Source organism: Caretta caretta, chromosome 22 (assembly GCF_965140235.1).
Source record: "Caretta caretta isolate rCarCar2 chromosome 22, rCarCar1.hap1, whole genome shotgun sequence".
NCBI classification, from domain to species: Eukaryota; Metazoa; Chordata; order Testudines; family Cheloniidae; genus Caretta; species Caretta caretta.
The window spans coordinates 9,660,366-9,678,023 of NC_134227.1; positions in this window are offsets into that span (position 1 = coordinate 9,660,366).

The window sequence follows — 17,658 nt, forward strand, 5'->3', positions numbered from 1 at the left end:
TAGTCCTGCCTTGAGTGCAGGGGACTGGACTAGAAGACCTCTTGTGGTCCCTTCCAGTCCTACAGTTCTAGGATTCTATATCCAGGCATCCCTTTGGAGAAATGTGCATCCCTGACTCAGAGGTGGATCTGAGCTTTGCAACTCAGGCCCATTGCTGTTATACGTGTGATCTGGTAACACCTGCATTTTGTGGCTTCTTTTTCTGCTATACTTGGAATCAAGGAGATGGAAGTCTCTGGTGTCTGCCTATGCTCCATTTGCCCATCTTCAAAGTGATCAAGATGGACAAAGGCAAGAAGAGTCTGCCTGTGTTGCACCCCTTAGTATATATAGCAGCCAGCGATGACTCCAGTGCCATGCCTGCACTTCCCCTGGGTGGGATTTGAATTATATTATCACCTCTAATGATCCCACCCTTTGTTCATCAGCAAGAATTAAACCCAGGACCTTCAGCACAGGCTTCTACCACACTTGCCAGTAGCAGGGTTTTATATTCTATGACACAGCCAGGAGCACAGGATCCAACACTTTTAGCAGGTGTGTCACAGGCAGCTGAATGCGCTAGGACATAAATATTTTCCCGGACGATCCTGCAAACTAAGCGCCAGGCACATGGGACATTGGATGTTCTGGGAAGAGCAGCTCTTAGCAAAGTGGTAGCTGTTTCCTTCTTCCTCCCCACTCTCTTCATCCTACTTTTCCCCAGTTTATAAACTCCCTTCCTGCAGGGATTACCAGAAGAATGGCTTCCCATTTAGCAAAGAGTGACTGGTGGCTTGGAGAACCAGGCTGGGAGAAAGTCCTTTCATGATTAGAGGGCAGCAGATGGGAGTGGGAGAAAGACATTTCCCCTCTGCTTTGCCTGTGGACGCTCTCGATGAACAATCTGTAGAGGCCATGATGGGGACTGGCCAGGGTGGATGTGGGCCACCTCTAGATCACAAGACAGGCTCTCTCTGACTGAAGTAACCCATCGATTCATGCTTTCATTGTGTGCTTATCTCAGTTGGGTGCCATAGCAATGGCATCTGACGTTGCACTGTGACTTAGTAACATTTTCCCAGCTCTTTGTTGGAGTGGGAGGAGGTGTCAGCAGGAAGAAGTGCCAGTGTTAACCTCAGGGTTCTTTTTCTTTCTTTCTAGAAAGAAACAGACGTGTTACTCATGATGGGTAGCATTGCTGCTGAACTGCTCAGCTTCTGGGCAAGGGATTGCAAATAGAGGGTCTGATTCAGCACCTGTTGAAGACAATGGCAGTTTGACTTTAAGGGGAGTAGGGGAAAACCCAGCTATATAGGAAGTGAAGAGATACAGAGCTCATTCTCCAACTGTATGGAAACCTCAGAACATGCCACCAGTGGTGGCCACTCTACATGGACAAATGAGAGGATGGTCCAAAAAAATGAGACCTTCCAGACCTTTCTGTGTTAGCTAATTCAGACTCTTTCCATTCAGTATTCCCTTTCAGTGAAGGCCAAACAGCAGCATGACTGGATACCACAAAAATAATGCTTTTCATTTCCATCCAGGCATCTCAGATACTGATTAAGTCTCACAGCACTTTTCTAGTGGTACTAAAGTATAATTATCCTGAGTTTACAGATGGGGAAACTGAGACACTGATGGTGGTGAATTGCCCCATGAAATCCAGCTACTCAGTGGCAGAGGCTGGAATAAAATCCGCAAGTCGTCACTCTCAGGCTGTTGATGAAACTGGCCATAAGATATCTATTTTTATTTTTAAACAATGAGGGTAATTAGTCATTGGAACAGATTACCCAGTGATGTGGTATCTTCTCTGTCACGTAGAACCTGTAGATCAAGTTTGGGTGTCGTTCAAAGCAGGAATTACTGGGTGAAATTCTCTTGCCTGTGTTGTGTAGGAGGTCAGACTAGATTATAACAGTGGTCCCTTCTGGCCTCATAATCTATGCTACACTAGCGACAAATCCTCCTTGTGTAATATGTTTTTAGTCAACGAGTTAACGTTGCCCATCTGCAGGGAAGTGTGATGAAACAGGGTGAATCTATAGCCGTTCTGCCTTAAAAATGGCAGTTTGGAGGACCCCATTCATCAGCGCTGGGAAGGCGGCCCTCGATTGCTGAGTCCACCCCTCTGCACCCACTCATCTCTGGAGCAGTGACTCAGAATGAGATCTCGGAAGGCAGAGAAACAAAAACCTTTATCCTCAATAAGTGGGTGCATTATAGAATATTTACCCTCCTCTTCTCCCCCACCTTCCTTTCAATGTGCCCTCTCCTTTCTCTTTTCTTTCTGTTTAGTTAATCCCCTTCTAACTAACCCCCCCCCCAGCTACCACCGAAAAAATTTAAAACATCATAGAACTAATATGACAGTTGTCACTGTTCACTTTGCTGGTGTCTTTTACTCCATTCCCCACCCAGTGTCTGCTCTATTTAGACTCTAAGCCCTTTGAGGGAGGTTCTGCCCAGCAAAATGGGCCCCCAATCTTGGTTGACCCTTACACACTACCGTAATACCCATGATGAATAATAATTAAAAGATAGGGGGAATATCGGGCCGGGCAAAGCAGGAAAAATAAAACCCTCCCAGCTCCCAACATTTGGCTTAGTCCAGGAATTGAATTCAGACTTTTCCTTAAATGTTTACAGAATGTTTGAACACTTTCTCTTACTTTTAGCCTGGGATTTTCAAAGGAGCCTTTGGGAGTTTGGCACTCAAATCCCACTGAAATTCAATTGGACTTGGATGCTGAATGCCTTTAAATGCCTTTCAGAATCAAGTCCTAATTCCTGATGGTCAGTTTTGAACTGTACGTGAGTTTTCTGGTGATGACAAATGATGCTAGGTGGACATCCCTGGGGGCTGAAGTCCTATGTTTGTGCTCCAGTGCAAGTAAAATTCCCCTGGCCTGGGTTACCAATATGCCTCAACCTGGATCTGGAGTCACCCCCTCCCTTCTAACAATGAGCGTTCATTCTGTATGGCTTTTCTGCTTAGGCTGCAGACTCATGAGTCAGATTATGGCGGTGCTTCTCCACTGGGATGTTGTCTGAGTCTACCAAAGTGCTTCCCCATAGGAACGGCAATTGGACTTTTCCAGGTCGAAAACCTGGGCATGTTTTGGGGGTGGAGGAAGAGGTCATGGGATGGTTTCGGCTGGGATCAGGTTGGTGTGTATAGGGGCATTTGGTCAGATGCAGGGGTGGGAGGCTAGGGGTGATATGATTCAATAGCAGGTGAGGTCGCCACTCCAGAACTGCCTGGAATCAGAGCTGCCTGCATGTGGCTTTGACTCCTCATAACAAAGTTCAGCAACTACCAGGCCTAAGTTAGATTGGAATAGGGCGACAAGACAGTAAATGTGAAAAATCGGGACGGGGATGGGGGGTAAATAGGAGCCTATATAAGAAAAACACCCCAAAATCGGGACTGTCCCTATAAAATTGGGGCACCTGGTCACCCTAGATTGGAATGGGTGATCTAGGGCTCCGTAGGAATCTGACCTCCACAGTGACTTTCCCCAGCACAGAATCCCACCTGAAAAAATAAGAGACAGGGCCAGAATCAAAAGCTGGGATGTAAATCACCCCAAATGCTGGATCTGGATTCACATCTTGGGGCTTAAATCTTTGTGAAAAGGTTGACAGTCCAGCATAGTGGATCAATCCCTGGACTAGGACTCAGAAGACCGGGGTTCTAACTGCTAGCTCTGCCACTGGCCTGTTGGGTGACCTTGCCCAATTCATTTTCCCTTCTCCGTGTCTCAGTTTCCCCATCTGTAAAATGGTGATCGCGATACTGACTTCCTTTGTGAAGCACGTTGTGACCTGCTGATGAGACGCTCTCTATAAGACTAGGTATTCTTCAAAAGAAGGAGGGGGGAGAATTACTTTTGTTTTGAAAGTGTGCGAGACTGTGGAAGACGCTTTTAAAAGGGAGACTGAGAAGAAAATGGGCCCTTTTCTATGTGACTTCCTTTCTCTGCTGTCAAATAAAGGAATCAGTCAGTATTTATCAAAATAAATATTCCTAAGGAGCCAAGGGGCTCAGAGTTCAGCCAGGGCAATGGTCCCGTTCACATGGATGTTTGAAAGGAGTCAGGCCTGTGGCTCAATCACTCCTGCAGGCTGTTTGCAGCCCTGATCGCTGATCTTATCAGAGCATGTGTGAGAAACTTGCTGCGGTCCCCTAAAAGGGAGCAGGCTGGGTAACACTTTGAGCCATTTCTGCCGAGGGCTGCACAATTGAAAGAGGCTCATGGGGGGGGAAATGATGCCCTTTAGCATCGAGAAAACGCCCACAGAAACTGAAAGGCTGCTCAATGAAATACCACAAAATGCTTAGAGCTGATGGCAGGGCTGGGGAGGGGGACAAAATAAGACATGAGCTGTCCTGTGAGTACGAGGAGATGCTGATGTGTCCTCGACAAAGTGCACCTGTGCGACTCCGAACTTAACCCACAGGAGAAACTTGCAACTAGCTACACAGGCTAATTATGATAACAGGACCTCTATCAGAGATCAGTGCCCCATTGTATGAAGTATTCTACACATGTAGTAAGAGACAGTTCCTACCCTATATTACTCACAGTCTAACAATGCAAGACATAGAAAGGATGGGAGGGAAAGTAACTTGCCCTTGGTGAATGGCAGAGCTAGGAACACAGCTGATATAGCCTGGCTCTTAGGCCAGTGTCCTGTCCCCTAGACTACACCTAGCCTCCGAAGTGGCCACCTTTTCCTGCGGTGGTCCCCAAACTGTGCAGGGGTATGCCTGATGCTTGTGAGCACTGAGGAGGTCAAGTGAGAAGGCTACACAGGCTTAAATTAACATCAAGCAGCTATTGTGTCTAATTATCTTTAGGTTTAATCTTGCTCTCTTAGCGTTTCTAAGGCACCTAACCTCACGGCAGCTGCTGCCGCTATCTTAACTGGTAGTAGGTAGATGACGGGGTACATTATTAATCTAAAGGCCACAAGATACACATTCGTGCTTAGCCTTTACACAGTGCTCTTAGAGCTTCATGCAGAAGGGTCCATGTTGTTATTGTCATTTTACAGCTGGGGAAACTGACTTGTCCATGGTCACACAACAAGGCCAGTGCAAAAAGAATGCAAGCCTCACGGTTCACAGACCAATGCTGAGCCCACTGGACTACACTTCTATTGTTCTTAGATTGTGCTCTTGCTCTTAGGAGACAATATGGTCTAGTGGTTAAAGTAATGGACTTAGGAGACCTAGGTTCTGTTCCCAGCTGTGCTACTGGGTGACCGTTGGCATGTTGTTTCCCCAGTGTGTGCCTCAGTTTCCCCATCTGTAAAATGGTGATAATGATACGGGCCACATTTGTAAAGTGCCTTGAAATCTACTGATGAAAGGTGTGAAGTATTATTAGGTTTTAAAACTGCCCTTGATACTGGGGGTTCTGAAACTGTAATAGGCTTGGCCTGCAGGCCTGAGTGCAACACTGAACTCTAGGAACATCTGATTTCTGATGCAAAATCTGTCAATAGTTATGTCCTGACCTTCTCTGCCTCGGATATTTCCACTGGTGCAGCTTGGGCTTTGCATTGCGGCCGATCCATCAGTGCAACAACAATGGTGCAAAACATCTCGGTTCCTGGTCTCTCAAACTGCACATTTCTGTGTGTGTGTGAGAGAGAGAGAGTGCGTGTATGCGTACGTGTATGGTTAACAACCCATAACCCCCTCCCACGCAGGCTGTGTGGCTTTACTGCTTAATGCTTTAATTGTGCTTTGATGATGAAACTGTCCATTCTGTCAACATGCTAAACCCACAAGAGCTGGGCAAGTGGACAGAGTTATTAAACTGCACGAATGATTAACGATCTGCTGCGTATTTATAAAACAAAAGTCTTTGTCTATACACACACACAAGTTGGGGTGCTTTAATTATACTGGTATAGTTCAAGCGATACAACTCCTGTAGTTGGAAGCAGTTAAAAGGGGAATAGGCTACAGCAGCATAAAATACTTCCAGGGATTGCCTCTATGTGGAAATTGACCAGAATTGCTCTTTGTGTGGATACTCTTATTCTGAAATAGACTCAGACTTTAAAGCCAAAAAGAATCATTATGATCATCTAGTCTGACCTCCTGCACGTCAAAGGCCACAAAATCTCACCCACCTACTCCTGTAAGAGATCCCTAACCTGTAGCTGAGTCACGGAAGTCCTCCAATTATAGTTTAAAGACTTCAAGTTACAGAGAATCCACCATTGACTCTAGTTTAAACCAGCAAGTGACCCATGCCCTATGCTGCAGACGAAGGTGAAAAACTCTGCCAATCTGACCAGGAGGAAAATTTCTTCCCAACCCCAAATATTCTGATCAGTTAGACCCTGAGCGTTGCAGCAAGACCCACCAGCCAAACACCTGGGAAAGAATGATCTGAAGCTCAGGTCCTCCCCATTTAGTGCCCCATCTCCAGCCATTGGAATATTTGCTACTAGCAGTCACAGATGTGCCACGTGCCACCGTAGGCAGTCTCATCATACCATCCCCTCCATAAACTTATCAAGCTCACTCTTGAAGCCAGTAAGGTTTTTTGCCCCCCAGCTCCCCTTGGAAGGCTGTTCCAGAACTTCATTCCTCTGATGGTTAGAAACCTTCAACTAATTTGAAGCCTAACCCACTTCCTAGACACTACGGTGCTAATAAGCGATGGTCACATAAACACCACCCTATACCGGAAACCTACTGACCGCTATACTTACCTACATGCCTCCAGTTTTCATCCAGACCATACCACATGATCCATTGTCTACAGCCAATCTCTACGATACAACTGCATTTGCTCCAACCCCTCAGACAGAGACAAACACCTACAAGATCTCTATCAAGTGTTCTTACAACTACAATACCCACCTGATGAAGTGAAGAAACAGATTGACAGAGCCAGAAGAGTACCCAGAAGTTACCTACTACAGGGAAGGCCCAACAAAGAAAATAACAGAACACCACTAACCATCACCTTCAGCCCCCAACTAAAACCCCTCCAATGCATCATCAAGGATTTACAATCTATCCTGTAGGATGACCCATCACTCTCACAGATCTTGGGAGACAGGCCAGTCCTTGCTTACAGACAGCCCCCCAACCTGAAGCAAATACTCACCAGCAACCACACCCCACACAACAAAAACACTAACCCAGGAACCTATCCTTGCAACAAAGCCAGTTGCCAGCTGTGTCCACATATCTATTCAGGGGACACCATCATAGGGCCTAATCACATCAACCACACTATCAGAGGCTCGTTCACCTGCGCATCTACCAATGTGATATGTGCCAGCAATGCCCCTCTGCCATGTACATTGGCCAAACTGGACAGTCTCTACGTAAAAGAATAAATGGACACAAATCAGACGTCAAGAATTAAAACATTCAAAAACCAGTAGGAGAACACTTTAATCTCTTTGGTCACTTGATTACAGACCTAAAAGTGGCAATTCTTCAACAAAAAAACTTCAAAAACAGACTCCAAAGAGAGACTGCTGAATTGGAATTAATTTGCAAACTGGATACAATTAACTTAGGCTTGAATAAAGACTGGGAGTGGATGTGTCATTACACAAGGTAAAACTATTTCCCCTTGTTTATTTCCCCTCCTACTGTTCTTGTAAAGTGCTGGAAATGGCCCACCTTGATTATCACTACAAAAGGTCCCCCCTCCACCCCCACTCTCCTGCTGGTAATAGCTCACCTTTCCTGATCACTCTTGTTACAGTGTGTATGGTATCATCCATTGTTTCATGTTCTCTGTGTATATAAAATCTCCCCACTATATTTTCCACTGAATGCATCCGATGAAGTGAGCTGTAGCTCACGAAAGCTTATGCTCTAATAAATTTGTTAGTCTCTAAGGTGCCACAAGTCCTCCTTTTCTTTTTACAGATACAGACTAACACGGCTGCTACTCTGAAGCCTAAACCTGTGGATGGCCAGTTTATAGCAGTTCTTATGTCCACACTGGCCCGGAACTTAAATAACTCTTCTTCCTGCCTGGTATTTGTCCCTCTGATGTATTTATAGCCAGCAATCATATCTCCCCCCGCCTTCTTTTGGTTAAGCTAATCAAGCCACATGCAGGTAGGTTCTCCATTCCTCTGATCATCCTAGTAACCCTTCTCTGCACCTGTTCCAGTTTCAATTAATCTTTCTTAAACATGGGAGACCAAAATTGCACACAGTATTCCCCGATGAGGTCTCACCAGTGCCTAGTACAACGGCATTAATACTTCCTTATCTCTACTGGGAATACCTTGCATGAGGCATCCTCAGACTGCATTAGCCTTTTTTCACAGCCGCATCACATCGGTGGCTCCTAGACATCCTGTGATCAGCTGATATACCCAGGTCCTTCTCCTCCTCTGTTGCTTCCAACCCATATGTCTTCAGCTTAAAGCAAAAATTCTTGTTGTTAGTCCCTAAGTGCATGATCTTGCACTTTGCAGTATTAAATTTCATGCCAATTCTATGACTCCAGTTTTCAAGGTCCCCCAGATCTTCTTGTATGATATTCTGGTCCTCCGCGGTATTGGCAATACCTCCCAACTTTCTGTCATCTTCAAATTTTATTAGCACACCCCCATTTTTTGTGCCAAGGTCATTAATGAAAATGTTAAATAAGATTGGTGCCAAGACCAATCCCTGAGGCACTCCAGTAGCAACCTCCCTCCAGCCTGACAGTTCACATTTCAGTGTGACCCATTGTCATCTCCCCTTTAACCAGTTCCTTATCCACTTTTCAGTTCTCATATTAATCCCCATCTTCTCCAATTTAACTAATAATTTCCTGTGTGGAACTGTATCAAATGCCTTACTGACACCTGGGTAGATTAGATCTACCACATTTCCTCTGTCTAAAAAATCAGTTATCTTTTCAAAGAAAGATCAGGTTGGTCTGGCATGATCTACTTTTTATAAAACCATATTGTATTTTATCCCAATTACCTCTATGTCCTTAGATATTGTCGTTTTCAAAATTTGTTGCAAGACCTTGCAAACAGTTGAGGTCAAACTAATGGGCCTGTAGTTTCTTGAATCCCTTTCTTTTCCCTTTCTTAAAATTAGGTACTACAGTATATTAGCAATTTTCTAATTATAGCATACGACCCCCGAGTTTACGATTCATTAAAAATCCTTGTTATTGGGCTTGCAATTTCATGTGCCGGTTCCTTTAATATTCCTGGATCAAGATTATCCAGGCCCCCCGATTTAGTCACATTAAACTGTTCGTATTTGACTTCTACCTCGGATGTGGTAATTTCTACTTCCATCACCTCGTTTCCATTAGCTACCCTGCCCCCACCCCTGAGCTCCTCATTACTCTTATTAAAAACTGAGGGAAAGTATTCATTTAGGTGATGGGCCATCCCCAGATGGGAAAACCGGTCACCCAGAAAATCAAGTGGGAAAGAACAGAACCCAAGTCTCTTGATTCCTAAGCCAATACTCACACCACTGAAAACTTTCTGGAAAAACGTCCTTATTTAGACAAGCCATTATACCAGTATAACTGTGTCCAACCTAGGGGTTTTTGGTAAAAAATATCACACCCCTAATTTATGTAGCCATATAGGTCAAACTTTATGTATCAAGCCTTCAAATCAGAGTTGATCCAAAAATGCTATATGTTTTCCATGGGAAACTGTGAATATTTAAAAAATGGACTCTCTTTCCTTCTTTCTAAATGAAAAACAAAACAATTCAGGGAGTTGTGGATTTTTGCTGTTTTTGGTTTCCCCCCTTTACATCAATGAGAGAAGGGGCAGAGTGAAACAAACAAAAAACTGGAAAAAAAATTGACCAAAATTAAAATGTGCTTTTTGGTAAAAATGACTTTTTGTTTTGTTTTTTTTCTTTTGAAGTATGTTTTGATGAAAATTTGTAACTAGTGCTACTTATAATCACTGTCCCATTGAACATGCAGTTCAGATAGGGTGACCAGATGTCCCGATTTTATAGGGACGGTCCCAATTTTGGGGTGTTTTTCTTATATAGACTCCTATTACTCCCCACCCCCTGTCCCGATTTTTCACATTTGCTGTCTGGTCGCCCTAAGTTCAGAGCTCAGTGTATTTCAAACACCTTTAAAGCATTAGTGTTTGTTCATTGCATTCACTTACTCATCCAACCCACCCACCCCCACTCCGAAGTTAGCCCCAGTACTTTCCTCCCTGAAAGCCACTTGAGAGATGGAAAAACGGACTGCAGAGGAGTTGTTGAAGAGCTGTGTCGAATGACAGAAAAACGCAGGACTAACTGTTTTGCTTTCACTGAGCCCGTGTAGGAGGTGTAAGGACTGAAGCACTTGCATAAGAGGAAAGTGATCAGAAACAGCCAGCATGGATTTACCAAGGGAAGGTCATGCCTGACTAATCTAATCGCCTTTTATGATGAGATTACTGGTTCTGTGGATGTAGGGAAAGCAGTGGATGTATTGTTTCTTGACTTTAGCAAAGCTTTTGACACGGTCTCCCACAGTATTCTTGTCAGCAAGTTAAGGAAGTATGGGCTGGAAGAATGCACTATAAGGTGGGTAGAAAGCTGGCTAGATTGTTGGGCTCAACGGGTAGTTATCAATGGTTCCATGTCTAGTTGGCGCCGGTATCAAGTGGAGTGCCCCAAGGGTCGGTCCTGGGGCCGGTTTTGTTCAATATCTTCATAAATGATCTGGAGGATGGTGTGGATTGCACTCTCAGCAAATTTGCGGATGATACTAAACTGGGAGGAGTGGTAGATACGCTGGAGGGGAGGGATAGGATACAGAAGGACCTAGACAAATTGGAGGATTGGGCCAAAAGAAATCTGATGAGGTTCAATAAGGATAAGTGCAGGGTCCTGCACTTAGGACGGAAGAACCCAATGCACAGCTACAGACTAGGGACCGAATGGCTAGGCAGCAGTTCTGCGGAAAAGGACCTAGGGGTGACAGTGGACGAGAAGCTGGATATGAGTCAGCAGTGTGCCCTTGTTGCCAAGAAGGCCAATGGCATTTTGGGATGTATAAGTAGGGGCATAGCGAGCAGATCGAGGGACGTGATCGTTCCCCTCTATTCGACATTGGTGAGGCCTCATCTGGAGTACTGTGTCCAGTTTTGGGCCCCACACTACAAGAAGGATGTGGATAAATTGGAGAGTGTCCAGCGAAGGGCAACAAAAATGATTAGGGGTCTGGAACACATGACTTATGAGGAGAGGCTGAGGGAGCTGGGATTGTTTAGCCTGCAGAAGAGAAGAATGAGGGGGGATTTGATAGCTGCTTTCAACTACCTGAAAGGGGGTTCCAAAGAGGATGGCTCTAGACTGTTCTCAATGGTAGCAGATGACAGAACGAGGAGTAATGGTCTCAAGTTGCAGTGGGGGAGGTTTAGATTGGATATTAGGAAAAACTTTTTCACTAAGAGGGTGGTGAAACACTGGAATGCGTTACCTAGGGAGGTGGTAGAATCTCCTTCCTTAGAGGTTTTTAAGGTCAGGCTTGATAAAGCCCTGGCTGGGATGATTTAACTGGGATTTGGTCCTGCTTCGAGCAGGGGGTTGGACTAGATGACCTTCTGGGGTCCCTTCCAACCCTCATATTCTATGATTCTATGATTCTATGACTTTGAGATCCCCCCTGGAAGCAATCATCAGGTGTGGAGCCTGATTGAACACTGTCAGGGAGCCAGTTTCAATTTCAATGGGCTGTCACTCAGAGCCACCTTACTAAGGATTGGGAGAGCGGACTATTTATGGTGTGTTTTTGCTCTGAAGAAACCACACGGGCACAGTTGTGTCCCAAATAACCACGTCTGCTTACTAGACAGATAGACAGACACATACAGAGAGCCTAGCTGCATACACACTGCTGCTCCGGCGGGTTTCTGTTGGCTTCTAAAACATCAGACACAGTGAGTGCCACTAGAGGGCTCACAAGCTGTTTCATGGGATGCTACTCTCTTCGTACACCGTACCATTTGGATCACAACTCTCTTGAAAGACAGTGGAGTTATTTTTGCCTCCAACCTTTTTATTACTATTATTATCATCATACATTTTGTTTTCTTTATGTATAAAAAGAGAAAGGGAAAAAGCCCTGTGATTAAAATGAGTGCAGCATCTCTACGGTTGGTCCCCAGGACATAATCGGTGCTGAAGAGAGAATCAAGAAAAGTGCATTTAGGGTATGTCTACCCAGCAAAGGAAAACCCACGGCTGACCTGCGCCAGCCACCTTGGGCTTGGGCTGCGAGGCTGTTTCATTGCTGGGTAGACTTCCAGGGTTGGGCTGGAGCCTGAACTCTGAGACCCTCCCACCCTGCAGGGTCCTCTAGCCCAGGCTCCAGTCCAAGACCAGAAGTCTACCCAGCAATGAAACAGCCCAAGCCCCACGAGCCTGAGTCAGCTGGCACGGGCCAGCCATGGGTTTGTTCTGTGCTGTGTAGAGTTGCATGCAAGTTGATGACTCTACTATAGCTGTGGCTGATGGAAATGAATCTTTTAGCTCAGGTAGAAGGGGCTCATGCTTTATGATCCAAAGGTCCCATGTTCAGTCCCCACTGGCTATGACCCAGCCAGGGATGTGGCAATACCATTGCCCTGTCTAGTTAAACAGAGGCTTCTCCTGTGGCTGCCACAGAGGAATGGAGGAGGGTACAGAACTATACCAAAGGGAGAGGCTGAAGGGTTGGGTCTGAGGGATGCTAAAGTGGTGGACTTAATGCTCATTACACTCACGTGACAGCACACAAGGCAATTCCATTCTGTTCCTTGTGGCAGGGGTAAGCACAGTGCAATGGGCTAACATGTGCATCCATCTGTTCCCAGCCTTACCTGCCAGAGGATTTTGAGCAAGTCATTTAAACTCCCTGTTTCCCAGTTCCCCCATCTGTAAAATAAACAGGGATGAGCATTCCTAACGAGCTTTGTAAAGCACTTTTTGACCTTGGAATGAAAGGCACTACATTAAACACAAAGTACTGTGATTATTGTCCCCCTCTGTTTGTATCCTGTGCTGTAGCCAGCATCCCAGCTGATCACATCATTTGGGCATTTCACAGCTGGGCCTCTGTCACATCACACTGTGACACTTGTCCTGTGAACGAGCCCTATTGTTGGGGAGATATCTATCTCAATGGGGAGATATGGTGGACACGCAGTCCACTAGGGACTTTGATATTGCCATTGATCTTACATGGAAGGCCCTCAGATACTACAGCAACGGGCAGCTGTAAAGAACCCTAAAATAGATAGAGATGCTGAATCTAGTTTAACCTCCCCACCAATCTTGGACTTCATGAGGTGGATCGTTGTCTCTTTCTAACTCCAGATGCACTGTGGAGAGAGAAAAGACTGATAACATTTTGCAGAAATATTCATCTGGAGATTATTAGCAGGGCCCTATTACCGGGATGCTTCACAACTGCAGCTCCCATTGTCTTCTACGGGTGGTTCGGCAACCTCTGGAAATCAGGCCCAATAAACTTCACATAGGTGAGAGCTGAGCTCCTTTCTCTCCCCACAACGGACTTGCAGAAGATAGCGAACAAAGGCCTCTGAAAAGTGATGGAGGAAAGTATTATTCCAGGCACAGACCTAGTCCCTTCCAGGCTGTCATAACTAATTGATGCCTCTCCCTGAGCTCCATCTCTTCCCACCTCTTGCATCCCGGTGTCCTGTTGGAAATTAACCCTGTCACTCGGTTCCCGGTGTCCTGTTGGAAATTAACCCTGTCTCTCTGTCTAATTCTTAGAGGGCAAGAGGCATTTGCAGCGGGTGGCTTGTCGGCACGGTCACCGTTAAGGGAGAGCAGTGGGAAATGCAGTGTTTAATAAGGGCAGTAATGAGAGGAGATCTTTAGAGAACAGAGCAATTGGAATGAAGAGAGATTTATGCAGCTCAGGAGGGAAATCTCTGTCTACTAGCTGATAAACAGAACATTCTTGGTGCAAGATAGATAGGAGTCTTGTCCCAAAGCCAGGGGAGCAGGACAGGATCCCTGGTTCCCAATATTTTTTGAAGTCTTGGGCTCAGCACAAAAATATTTTGGCCCCCTGGAAACATCTGTGGCATTCTCTCTTGCACCGTGTTTTGAGATCTGCGACAGAAAGCATTCCAGAAATGCCTTTCACCGCAGACTGACACTGCAGACTGTCGATGGAAATCGTTTCTCCCACCACTGAACTGCAGCTTCGTCTGGCGCGAAAGGGAGCAACTGTTGAATGGTGCCCATTTATGCTACAATAACTCGGTCAGGAAGTGAAAAATAATTCTGTCTCCAGTCAAAGATGCTGGGAGGATTCTGGGAGAGGAGTGCGATTGAGCCAAGATGCTGGAGTTCACGCCTCCATCACTACACACACACACACGCACACGCTCCTCTGTAGGCCATTGTGATCACAGATGGCCAGGGCGTCGGTTTATTTAGAATCATAGAATCTCAGGGTTGGAAGGGACCTCAGGAGGTCATCTAGTCCAACCCCCTGTCCAAAGATGGACCAATCCCCAATTTTTGCCCCAGATCCCAGACACCAATGCACAGCTACAGACTAAGGACCGAATGGCTAGGCAGCAGTTCTGCGGAAAAGGACCTAGGGGTAACAGTGGACGAGAAGCTGGATATGAGTCAGCAGTGTGCCCTTGTTGCCAAGAAGGCCAATGGCATTTTGGGATGTATAAGTAGGGGCATAGCGAGCAGATCGAGGGACGTGATCGTTCCCCTCTATTCGACATTGGTGAGGCCTCATCTGGAGTACTGTGTCCAGTTTTGGGCCCCACACTTCAAGAAGGATGTGGATAAATTGGAGAGTGTCCAGCGAAGGGCAACAAAAATGATTAGGGGACTGGAACACATGAGTTATGAGGAGAGGCTGAGGGAGCTGGGATTGTTTAGCCTGCAGAAGAGAAGAATGAGGGGGGATTTGATAGCTGCTTTCAACTACCTGAAAGGGGGTTCCAAAGAGGATGGCTCTAGACTGTTCTCAATTGTAGAAGATGACAGAACGAGGAGTAATGGTCTCAAGTTGCAGTGGGGGAGGTTTAGATTGGATATTAGGAAAAACTTTTTCACTAAGAGGGTGGTGAAACACTGGAATGCGTTACCTAGGGAGGTGGTAGAATCTCCTTCCTTAGAGGTTTTTAAGGTCAGGCTTGACAAAGCCCTGGCTGGGATGATTTAACTGGGAATTGGTCCTGCTTCGAGCAGGGGGTTGGACTAGATGACCTTCTGGGGTCCCTTCCAACCCTGATATTCTATGATTCTATGATCCCTAAATGGCCCCCTCAAGGATTGAACTCACAACCCTGGGTTTAGCAGGCCAATGCTCAAACCCCTGAGCTATGCCTCTTCCCTCCCTCATGGCCAAGAGAGGGAACCTCCAGCAGCACACAACCTCCTAACCCCATGTTAGGTACTGGTTTCGCTGGAAGAAAGACAGTCTCCTGTTGATGCACCAGTACCACCGCCAGCAGACCACTAGAGGCTGGGTTCTGCTCTCATCTCATACCAGAGTCAGCTCATGTCAAATGGAGTTGGATCATAGAATCATAGAATATCAGGGTTGGAAGGGACCTCAGAAGGTCATCTATTCCAACCCCCTGCTCAAAGCAGGACCAATCCCCAATTAAATCATCCCAGCCAGGGCTTTGTCAAGCCTGACCTTAAAAACTTCTAAGGAAAGAGATTCTACCACCTCCCTAGGTAACGCATTCCAGTGTTTCACCATCCTCCTAGTGAAAAAGTTTTTCCTAATATCCAACCTCAACCTCCCCCACTGCAACTTGAGACCATTACTCCTTGTCCTGTCCTCTTCTACCACTGAGAATAGTCTAGAACCATCCTCTCTGGAACCACCTCTCAGGTAGCTGAAAGCAGCTATCAAATCCCCCCTCATTCTTCTCTTCTGCAGGCTAAACAATCCCAGTTCCCTCAGCCTCTCCTCATAAGTCATGTGTTCCAGACCCCTAATCATTTTTGTTGCCCTTCGCTGGACTCTCTGCAATTTATCCACATCTTTGTTGTAGTGTGGGGCCCAAAACTGGACACAGTACTCCAGATGAGGCCTCACCAATGCCGAATAGAGGGGAACGATCACATCCCTCGATCTGCTGGCAATGCCCCTACTTATACATCCCAAAATGCCATTGGCCTTCTTGGCAACAAGGGCACACTGCTGACTCATATCCAGCTTCTCGTCCACTGTCACCCCTAGGTCCTTTTCCGCAGAACTGCTGCCTAGCCATTCGGTCCCTAGTCTGTAGCGGTGCATTGGGTTCTTCCGTCCTAAGTGCAGGACCCTGCACTTATCCTTGTTGAACCTCATCAGATTTCTTTTGGCCCAATCCTCCAATTTGTCTAGGTCCCTCTGTATCCTCTCCCTGCCCTCCAGCGTATCTACCACTCCTCCTAGTTTAGTATCATCTGCAAATTTGCTGAGAGTGCAATCCACAGCATCCTCCAGATCATTTATGAAGATATTGATGATTGATGATATTGGATGATTGTGTGTTTAGTGTAGGTTAGAGCAGAATCAGGCTTTATGTTTTGCGCTGGGAGGGTGTATCATGCAGGTATTTATTAGTAGCAGTATTTGTCTTGCGGGAGCACAGAGGCTCCAGCCTCATGGTGCTAGGGTTCGCACACAAGAGAAAGTCCCTGCTCCAAAGAGCTCATCATCTGAGCGGGGTGTTTGCCAGGCCCCCACCTCACTGCGCCTCAGGCCCTGTTGGGATCACAGCCCAAGGTAACGTGGCCCTGGGCCATACATTGACACATTCCTACAGCCCTTTTCCAGTAAACAAGCATTCCAAGCTTTCCGGTTGTTGTTTTCTACAATACGTGCTTACAGGCCAGATTCAATCACTTGACCACTGCTGACAACATCGGTACGCCCAGGCCCCCAATTCCTTCTGACTTGGCAGCTTCTTAATGCGCTTTTGAGGAGCGAGGCACCAGTTTGTCTTCGTGGCGGAAGGGCCCCCCCTTTCCCTCTTTGCCCCCCCAACACCACCTAGCCGCTCTCTCCAGAAGTCGTGAGTGCTGAAGAGGTTTCCTGCAATTCTTCACAGGCTGGCGAGTCACTTAACCCCACTTTCATTATCAAGTGAGAATCCGACAATCTGAGCCTCTCCTGGGATTGATAAACAACTGACTCCAACCTCGTCATGCCAGAACACCCTTATGAACCAGCGCTGAGTTTCACGCAAGAAAGACTGTCGCCTTCCTGTTGTATCCGCACTTGCTGTTTGCGTCCCTTGACGCTCTTAGATTAGTTCAGAGCACAAGTAATTTCTCGGAACAGATTTCAGAGGTGGACACAACCCCAACCCCTTAGGTCTGACGGAATTGGACGTTTGCATGTTGTGAATTTGAAGACTATGCTAATTAAACATTGAATCTAAAAGGAGAACCCTCATTCCTTCCCATTCATCTGTTCCAATCTGTGTAGGAACAGTCTATGCCATTTAGATCATGTATTCAGAGTTCTTAGTGACTATTTATTTACCATATGTATTGGTGTAGCAGCCCCAGGTCCCAGCTGGGATTAGAGGGTTGGGCGCTAGTTGCTGGACAAATACTTAGCAAGAAAAGGGGTGTCTCTCTCAAAAGTGACTAAATGACTTAGGAGCCAAAGCCCCATTTTCAAAAGTGACTTAGGCACTTAGGAG